Source organism: Aedes albopictus, chromosome 1 (genome assembly GCF_035046485.1).
Source record: "Aedes albopictus strain Foshan chromosome 1, AalbF5, whole genome shotgun sequence".
NCBI lineage: Eukaryota > Metazoa > Arthropoda > Insecta > Diptera > Culicidae > Aedes > Aedes albopictus.
Genome location: NC_085136.1, coordinates 180061656 through 180071468, shown reverse-complemented (window position 1 = coordinate 180071468; position 9813 = coordinate 180061656). Strand labels below are relative to the sequence as shown.

Sequence of the window (9813 nt, the reverse complement as noted above, 5' to 3'; positions counted from 1 at the left end):
AATCTAGAGCAATTTTTAGCCTGAGCTAAGCTCAGGAAGCGCAAAATCACCCGAAAATGCATTCAGGTTATATTGCGCATCATATGGAATCAATAGCAATTCTTAGACTCAGCTAAGCTCAGGAAGCGCAAAATCACCCGAAAATGCATTCAGGTTACATTGCGCATCATATGGAATCTAGAGCAATTCTTAGCCTGAGCTGAGCTCAGGATGCGGAAAATCACCTGGAAATGCATTCAGGTTACATTGCGTATCATATGGAATCTGGTGCATTTTCGGGTGATTTTGCGCTTCCTGAGCTTAGCGCAGGCTAAGAATTGCTCTAGATTCCATATGATGCGCAATGTAACCTGAATGCATTTTCGGGTGACTGTGCGCTTCCTAAGCTTAGCTCAGGCTTAGGATTGCTCTAGATTCCATATGATGCGCAATGTAACCTGAATGTATTTTCGGGTGATTTTGCGCTTCCTAAGCATAGCTCAGGCTTAGGAAAACACCAGATTCCATATAATGTGCAATGTAACCTGAATGTATTTGCGGGTGATTTTGCGCTTTCTAAGCATAGCTCTGGCTTGGGATTGCTCTAGATTCTATATGATGTGCAATGTAACCTGAATGCATTTTCAGGTGATTTTGCGCTTCCTAAGCTTAGCTCAGGCTTAGGAAAACACCAGATTCCATATGATGCGCAATATAACCTGAATGCATTTTCGGGTGATTTTGCGCTTCCTAAGCTTAGCTCAGGCTTAGGAAAACACCAGATTCTATATAATGTGCAATGTAACCTTAATGTATTTTCAGGTGATTTTGCGCTTCCTAAGCTTAGCTCAGGCTTAGGAAAACACCAGATTCCATATAATGTGCAATGTAACCTTAATGTATTTTCAGATGATTTTACGCTTCCTGAGCTTAGCTCAGGCTTAGGATTGCTCTAGATTCCACATGATGCGCAATATAACCTGAATGTATTTTCGGGTGATTTTGCGCTTCCTAAGCATACCTCAGGCTTAGGAAAACACCAGATTCCATATAATGTGCAATGTAACCTGAATGTATTTTCGGGTGATTTTGCGCTTCCTAAGCTTAGCTCAGGCTTAGGAAAACACCAGATTCGATATAATATGCAATGTAACCTGAATGTATTTTCAGGTGATTTTGCGCTTCCTATGCTTAGCTCAGGCTTAGGGTTGCTCTAGATTCCATATGAAGGGCAATATAACCTGAATGTATTTTCGGGTGATTTTGCGCATCATATGGAATCTAGAGAAATTCTTAGCCTGAGCTAAGCTTAGGAAGCGCAAAATCACCCGAGAATACATTCGCATCATATGGAATCTAGAGCAATTCTTAGCCTGAGCTAAGCTCAGGAAGCGCAAAATCACCCGAAAATGCATTCAGGTTATATTGCGCATCATATGGAATCCAGAGCAATTCTTAGACTCAGCTAAGCTCAGGAAGCGCAAAATCACCCGAAAATGCGTTCAGGTTATATTGCGCATTATATGGAATCTAGAGCAATTCTTAGCCTGAGCTAAGCTCAGGAAGCGGAAAATCACCCGAAAATGCATTCAGGTTACATTGCGCATCATATGGAATCTGGTGTTTTCCTAAGCCTGAGCTCAGCTTAGCAAGCGCAAAATCACCCGAAAATGTATTCAGGTTACATTGCGCATCATATGGAATCTTGTGTTTTCCTAAGCCTGAGCTAAGCTTAGGAAGCGCAAAATCACCCGAAAATGCATTCAGGTTACATTGCGCATCATATGGAATCTGGTGTTTTCCTAAGCCTGAGCTAAGCTTAGGAAGCGCAAAATCACCCGAAAATGCATTCAGGTTACATTGAACATCATATGGAATCTAGAGCAATTCTAAGCCTGAGCCAAACTTAGGAAGCGCAAAATCATCCGAAAATGCATTCAGAATACATTGCGCATCATATTGAATCTAAATTCCATATGATGCGCAATTGTAACTGGAATGTATTTTCGGGTGATTTTGCGCTTCCTAAGCATAGCTCAGGCTTAGGAAAACACCAGATTCCATATGATGCACAATGTAACCTGAATGCATTTTCGGGTGATTTTGCACTTCCTGAGCTTAGCTGAGGCTAAGAATTGCTCTAGGTTCCATATGATGCGAAATATAACCTGAATGCCTTTCTGGTGATTTTGCGCTAGTTAGCTGCCGAGCTAGCCGGACGTTGACCAGTATCGACGACGGTGATTGCTGACCATTCATATGTTGCTAGGTGGCAACAAAAACATAAGAATCGGGGCAACGTAAATTGCTGACGGCACGCGTGGAGCGGATGACGACAACGACGACATCGACGACGGTGATAAGTGCAATCAAGCAGTTTGAATTGTAGTTAAAGCTGTTAGGAAAATAAAGTTCAGTTCTTTTTAGACTAGCGAGTAGAGTAGTTGTATTTTTTTAAAAAGGCATATCACTGCCCGAATTGTTTACTGGAGGCTCCGGCGAGATCCACTGTGTGATTGGGAAGTGTATAATTGTCATCAGTGTATAAAAATCTTAAATTTGGTCCCTAGAGCCAAGTACAAAAGTACCAAAATCTAAATAGTGCAAAGTGGTTCAAAGAGCCACATACAACGAAGTGACTAAAAGCGAGGAGCAGAACACCGAGGATAAATTCATCCCGATCGATACTAGGGTCCAGAGTAGCGGAAGCATCGGCAGAGCAAAACGGATCAACCCAACGTATCTGCCTCTTCTCCCCCAACCTCAGTGGACTGCCAACAAAAGACCGGATTAAATCAAATGCCGGCCGTACCCAGGACACGGTCCTTTATGTAAGTAAATAAAAAAAAGTCCAAATTAATTGGCAATTGTGACCACACGGTCCTATATCTAAGTAAACAAAAGAAGTCCAATTTAATTGGCAATTGTGAATTGTGAGTTGTGAGGAATTGTGTAAGTAAAAGTGAAGTGATTAAGAAAAAACGAAAATGACAGAACAAACGTATACCGACGCAGAACAACATGCGATCGCGAATTTTGCCACCGTAGGCAAATTATCAGACTTCGTAAAAGGTTTGAACACCTTTAACGGAAAACCAACTGACTTAGTCAGTTGGATCACAGATGTGGAAGGCATCTTTGACCTTTTTAAAGACCTTCCCAGAACATCAGCGGAATATGGAATTTTAATTCGGAGCATTCGAAGAAAAATAATTAATGAAGCTGCAGACGTACTTAATGCCAATAACGTATTTTACGAATGGGCCGATATTAAGAATACACTCTTACTCTACTACAGAGATAAAAGAGATGTACAAACATTAGATTACGAATTGACAACAATTCGCAAACTAACAAATGAAAGTCTTAACTCTTACTATAGTAGAGTTAATGAATTACTCTCAGCCATCATTGTCCAAATCCAAATCGACGAGGAGATGCAGGAAAATGCTGCCTCACACTCCGACTATTTCAGGAAGAAGGCACTAGATTCCTTCACGAGGGGACTGGAGAAGCCTTTAAACGTCTTGTTAAAAACAGCGGACGTGAAAAATCTTAGCAAAGCATATCAGTTTTGCATGGATTATTATAATATGGACATGAGAACAGCCCCGTTCAGGAACGAGCATGCAAATCATGCGATTCCTAAACCAAGGGATTTGAATGTCCCCAATATACCTTTTTCTAGAAAACCCATACCACCTCCGAGGAATTACCCTCCTTTACCTCCAAAACCGTTACCAAGACATTTTATGCAACCACCCCCTCCACGATTTCAACAACAATTTAAATCACAGTTTCAATCACCATTCCAACCTCAATACCAACCTCCGTTTCAACCGCTATTTCAACAAACACAGTTTGCACCCCAAGCTTCAATAAGAAATGTAAAGGCAGAACCTATGGAGACTGATGCTAGTATGCAGTCTAAGCTGATCAATTATGGGAACAGGCCGCCCATGCAGATTAAACGGCCAGCATCCCAGCAATATCCACAAAGTTTCAAAAGAGTGGCTCACCCACTCGAATATGTTGAGATAGAATACCCAACAAGCTATTACCCAGACACTACCTATGACGACTACGATGAACAATTCGAGGACCAACCAAATGATGAAATTTTACCGGAAGAACAAGAGGGAATTGATCCGCAACCCTCAAGTTCTGGAACCGTACCAACAAACGCACCAGAAACTAATTTTTTTAGAGTGGAACCCGAGTTGGTAATTCCAACTCTTCCATACATCTACCTTAAGACAAACATTGGGGAATTCCCATTTCTTATAGATACAGGGGCAAACGTCAACATGATTGACCCGAAGCTGGCATACAGTTATAAAATCTCACGTCCCTATGAGTTTAAAGCAAATAATATATCTAGTGCGAACGGAAACTTCAATGCGACGTCCGCTATAGATATAAATTTTTTTCACCCTAAGATCAACCATAGCGCTCAATTTTTACTTCATAAATTCCACCCATTTTTTAAAGGCATTATAGGAACAGGTATTTTAACTGCATTAAATGCCCAAATCGATATGGAAAACAATTTCATTTGTTTAAAGAAAGGAGCAGGAAAACTGAAAATTCCACTTTTAGTACATGCCCCTGAAATTAATCGAACATTGAATTCCCTATTTAGAACCGACCATCTACCAACCGAAAAATCCAAAAAACTTCATGATATGCTCAACACTCACAGTGATATTTTTCATCAACCAGATCAAAAATTGACATGTTCCAAAAATGTTGAATGTACCATTAACACAAAAGACGACATTCCAGTGCATCAAAAAGTGTATCCCTACCCAGCTGCCTATGCAGATGAAGTGAAGAAGCAAATTGATAAATTACTTGCAGATGGAATTATTAGACCGTCCCGCTCAGCGTGGACTGCACCTGTCTGGATTGTGCCCAAGAAGTCTGATGCTTCTGGGGTAAAAAAGTTTCGGATGGTGATCGATTATCGAAAGATCAACGAAAAAACCGTACCGGACAAATACCCTATGCCTGAGATCAGTTACGTTTTGGACCAACTTAAGGGCCAAAAATATTTTTCTACCCTTGACTTAGCATCTGGATTTCACCAGATTAAGATGAGAGACAAGGACATAGAAAAGACAGCTTTTGCAATCAATAATGGAAAATATGAATTTACCCGGATGCCGTTCGGATTGAAGAACGCCCCCGCAATTTTCCAAAGGGCTATCGATGACGTACTTCGTGAACACATAGGTAAAATATGCTATGTGTACATAGATGATGTTATTGTGTTCGGTAGAACGTTCGAAGAACACTTGAGAAATTTAAACACCGTCCTTGAAACATTGAAAAAGGCAAACTTAAGGATTCAAGTAGACAAATCAGAATTTCTTCATTCTGAACTTTTTAGGATATATCATAACCGAAAACGGCATTAAACCAAATATTAAGAAAATAGAGGTCATCAATAAATACCCAGAACCTAAGAACCTCAAAGAACTCCGTTCATTCTTAGGTATGATGAGCTATTACCGCAGATTTGTGAAGGATTTTGCGAAAATCGCAAAACCACTTACAAATCTTCTGCGAGGGGAGAGAACACTTACGTCTAATAGAAGAATTACTTTATCAGATTCTGAAAAACGCTGCTTTGAAAAACTAAAAAACATATTATCCTCAGAAGATATTCTTATTTACCCTGATTATAAACAGCCATTTATTCTCACAACAGATGCTTCCGACTTCGCAATCGGAGCTGTCCTTTCTCAAGGAGAAGTGGGCAAAGATCGTCCAATCCATTTTGCTTCCCGTACTCTTTCTAGAACAGAAGAAAAATACTCTGTACCGGAAAAAGAGATGCTCGCCATATATTGGTCTTTACATGTTTTCAGAAACTACTTATATGGTGCAAAATTCCAAATTCTAACAGATCACCAACCATTAACATTTGCTTTGTCCCCCAAAAACACTAATTCCAAACTTAAAAGAATGAAGGCTTACCTGGAAGAACATGACTATATAATAGTATACAAACCTGGAAAAGCCAACGTAGTGGCAGACGCACTTAGTAGAATCGTTTGTTATATGACCGGAACAAAACATTCTGCAGATAATAGTGACTGCTTTTACATAGAGGCTACCGAGTCCCCTATCAATATTTTCAAATACCAGGTTATCCTGAAAGAAGGTCCAGATAATATTACTGTCACTAAACCATTCCCAAGCTATACTAGACTAGATATATCATTGACACATATTAATGAAAATTCACTTTTGCAGGTGTTGAAAGATCATTTTGACCATTCCAGGATTAACGGGTTGTATACCACGGAAATTATAATGGGTAAACTTCAAGAAGTTTACCGAAAACATTTCGGCCAAAACAAAATTTTGAAAATCCGTTTCTCCCAACGAATGTTGGAAGACGTGAGCAACGAGGACCAGCAATGGAATATTATACGTGACGAGCACTACAAGGCTCACAGAGGTGCTGACGAAAACAAACAAAAAATCTTTCGGACTTTCTTCTTTCCAAAACTCAGTCAAAAAGTTAAAGACTTTGTCACAAACTGTCAAATTTGCAACGAGTGCAAATATGACAGACACCCGATAAATTACCCTATTCAAAAAACACCAATACCCAAATCGCCTTTCGAAATCGCTCATATAGACGTTATGTTTCTAGAAAATAATTGCTTTTTGACATACATTGATAAATTTTCGAAATTTGCTCAAATAAAACATATTGAGTCGCGAGCAGCAGTTGACCTCATACCAGCTATAAAGGATATTTTGTTTAAGTATAAAACACCCAGCACACTTGTGATGGACGGCGAGAAATCCTTTATGACGGGAGAACTAGTTAACTTCTATAACATGCATAAAATTACTCCATACGTAACCGCCACGGGACGAAGTGAGATGAACGGAACCGTTGAACGGCTCCATTCAACGCTTCTTGAACTCTATAGGATAACCAGAACCGAACATCCAAACCTATCAGTTCCCGATGCACTCCAACTATCTCTCCAAAAATATAATACATCAATTCATTCATCCACAAAATTCACCCCTACGGAGGTAATACTTCCGTCCTCTCGAACGCCCGAAATAATTGAAACCGTCTTTAAAAACTTGCAGAAATCTCAAGAAAAATCCATAGAATACCATAACAAGAACAAAAAGAATATCATAATCCAGGAAAACCAAGACGCTTACGAAACTACTCGACAAAGACTGAAACATAAGAAAAGATTTAAGAAAATAAAAATATCGAAAGTAAACAAAAGCACTGTAACTACTGACGATGGACGAAAGCCGCACAAAGACAACTTGAAATTAAGGAAAATCTAAAACCAATCTTCCTTTTACGTTTCAGACTCTTGTTATTACTTTCCACTGGACCGGAGTTACTTCATTCGAAACAAGACGCAAAAATCGACCTACGAGACATAGGACGACAACCCATTTTAATATTTCATCTTGGCGAAGCACGAATCAAACTAGACTACAAATACTACATACATCATTTCAATCTCACCTCAATCAGATTCCATGTCAGAAGCCTCAAAGATCAGTTTGAAAATCTAAGTAAAAACCAGTTCACAGATTTGATTGTAGAAAAATTCAACGAAATTGATTTTGCATTGAAAAGTATTGACCCAGTCAAACGTCAAAAACGATGGGATAGGTTAGGCAGTGCTTGGAAATTTTTAGCTGGCAATCGCGATGCCAATGATTTAAGAATAATCATCTCTTCGATTAATAACCTAATTATAAATAATAATGAGCAGATCAAGATAAATAGAGAGCTTAATTTACAATTAAAAGAGGCTATCTTTAAAACCAAAAAGGCCATAAGCCTATTTAATGTGGGATCTATTGAAATATATTGTACACGAATTTTGTTTCATTTAAATTTTTTATCTGAAAGACTTAACCAAATTATTGAAACAATAACGTTGGCAAAGTTAGGGATCGTTAACGAAAAGGTTCTTAGTCAACAAGAAATTGAAATTTTGATTGCAGATTTAGATAAGGAAAATGTGACAGTTCATACAGCCATCGAAGCCACATCCTATGCTTCTACCGCAGTAATGTCAAACAAACTAGAAATCGCACTTATCATCAAGATGCCCAAGCTGGACCCAAGGATCTTCAACAAGGTGCACATATATCCAATTGTGCAGGACCGAAAGCAAATTCACCTACCCAATCCATTCTTTCTCACCCACGGAAAAGACATATACCAGGTAAATTCCATTGAACCCATCATATACGACGAAAGCGAAACACACATGGATAACTCAACTTGCGTACCCCATCTACTGAGAGGAAATCCCGCAACATGCAATTTTACCATTAACCCCATATCAGAACAAATCAGTTATCTGGACGACCAACACCTTCTCATCAATTCAGTAACAAATTTCACACTATCGTCAAACTGTGGCCTAACCGACAGAAATCTGTCCGGATCATTCGTCATACACTTTCACGACTGTCATCTGATCATCAACAACATCTCATATTATCAACGCTCACAAAAGTTACCGGGAAATCCGATCCAACTACCGCTGGATGGCATCGAAGTCAAGAAACATCAAGAGGTTCTTAACATCAGTCTAGAGCACCTTCACAAGCTACACTTGGACACAAGAAAGGAGTTGGAAATTATTCGTCTCTCAGCCAAAAGTATCAGCTGGCCGCATTGGACATTTCTCCGCTCATAATTGGTTCAATTATTTTGAGTTGTTTCAGAGCAAAAACCATCAAGGTGAAATTCAACAATCCCAGGAAGACCGGAAACAGTACAACGACAGGCAATCAACATAATACCTCTCCATCAACAAATGTGGAAAATCCAAATAGTACCACAGCGAAACATCATCATAACATCTTCAGAAATCCTTCTCCAGCGAGTTTGATTCGAATGGAACCTCATCTCTAAAGGAGGGACGAGTTAGCTGCCGAGCTAGCCGGACGTTGACCAGTATCGACGACGGTGATTGCTGACCATTCATATGTTGCTAGGTGGCAACAAAAACATAAGAATCGGGGCAACGTGAATTGCTGACGGCACGCGTGGAGCGGATGACGACAACGACGACATCGACGACGGTGATAAGTGCAATTAAGCAGTTTGAATTGTAGTTAAAGCTGTTAGGAAAATAAAGTTCAGTTCTTTTCAGACTAGCGAGTAGAGAAGTTGTATTTTTTTAAAAAGGCATATCACTGCCCGAATTGTTTACTCGCTTTCTAAGTCTAGCTCAGGCTTAGGAAAACACCAGATTCCATATGATGCGCAATGTAACCTGAATACATTTTCGGGTGATTTTGCGCTTGCTAAGCTGAGCTCAGGCTTAGGAAAACACCAGATTCCATATGATGCGCAATGTAACCTGAATGCATTTTCGGGTGATTTTCCGCTTCCTGAGCTTAGCTCAGGCTAAGAATTGCTCTAGATTCCATATAATGCGCAATGTAACCTGAATGCCTTTCGGGTGATTTTGCGCTTTCTAAGCTTTGCTCATGCTTAGGAAAACACCAGATTCCATATGATGCGAAATATAACCTGAATGCATTTTCGGGTGATTTTGCGCTTCCTAAGCTTAGCTCAGGCTTAGGAAAACACCAGATTCCATATGATGCGAAATTTAACCTGAATGCATTTTGGGGTGATTTTGCGCTTCCTGAGCTTAGCTCAGGCTAAGAATTGCTCTAGATTCCATATGATGTGCAATGTAACCTGAATGCATTTTCGGGTGATTTTGCGCTTCCTAAGCTTAGCTCAGGCTTAGGAAAACACCAAATTTGATATGATGTGCAGTGTAACCTGAATGTATTTTCAGG

General features: G+C 39.7%; 1 pseudogene; it reads left to right on the top strand.

Annotated features, from left to right (window-relative positions):
- Window positions 1-7274: 7274 nt before the first annotated feature.
- LOC115258023 (uncharacterized) lies at window positions 7275-9494 on the top strand (annotated as a pseudogene).
- Window positions 9495-9813: the final 319 nt, after the last annotated feature.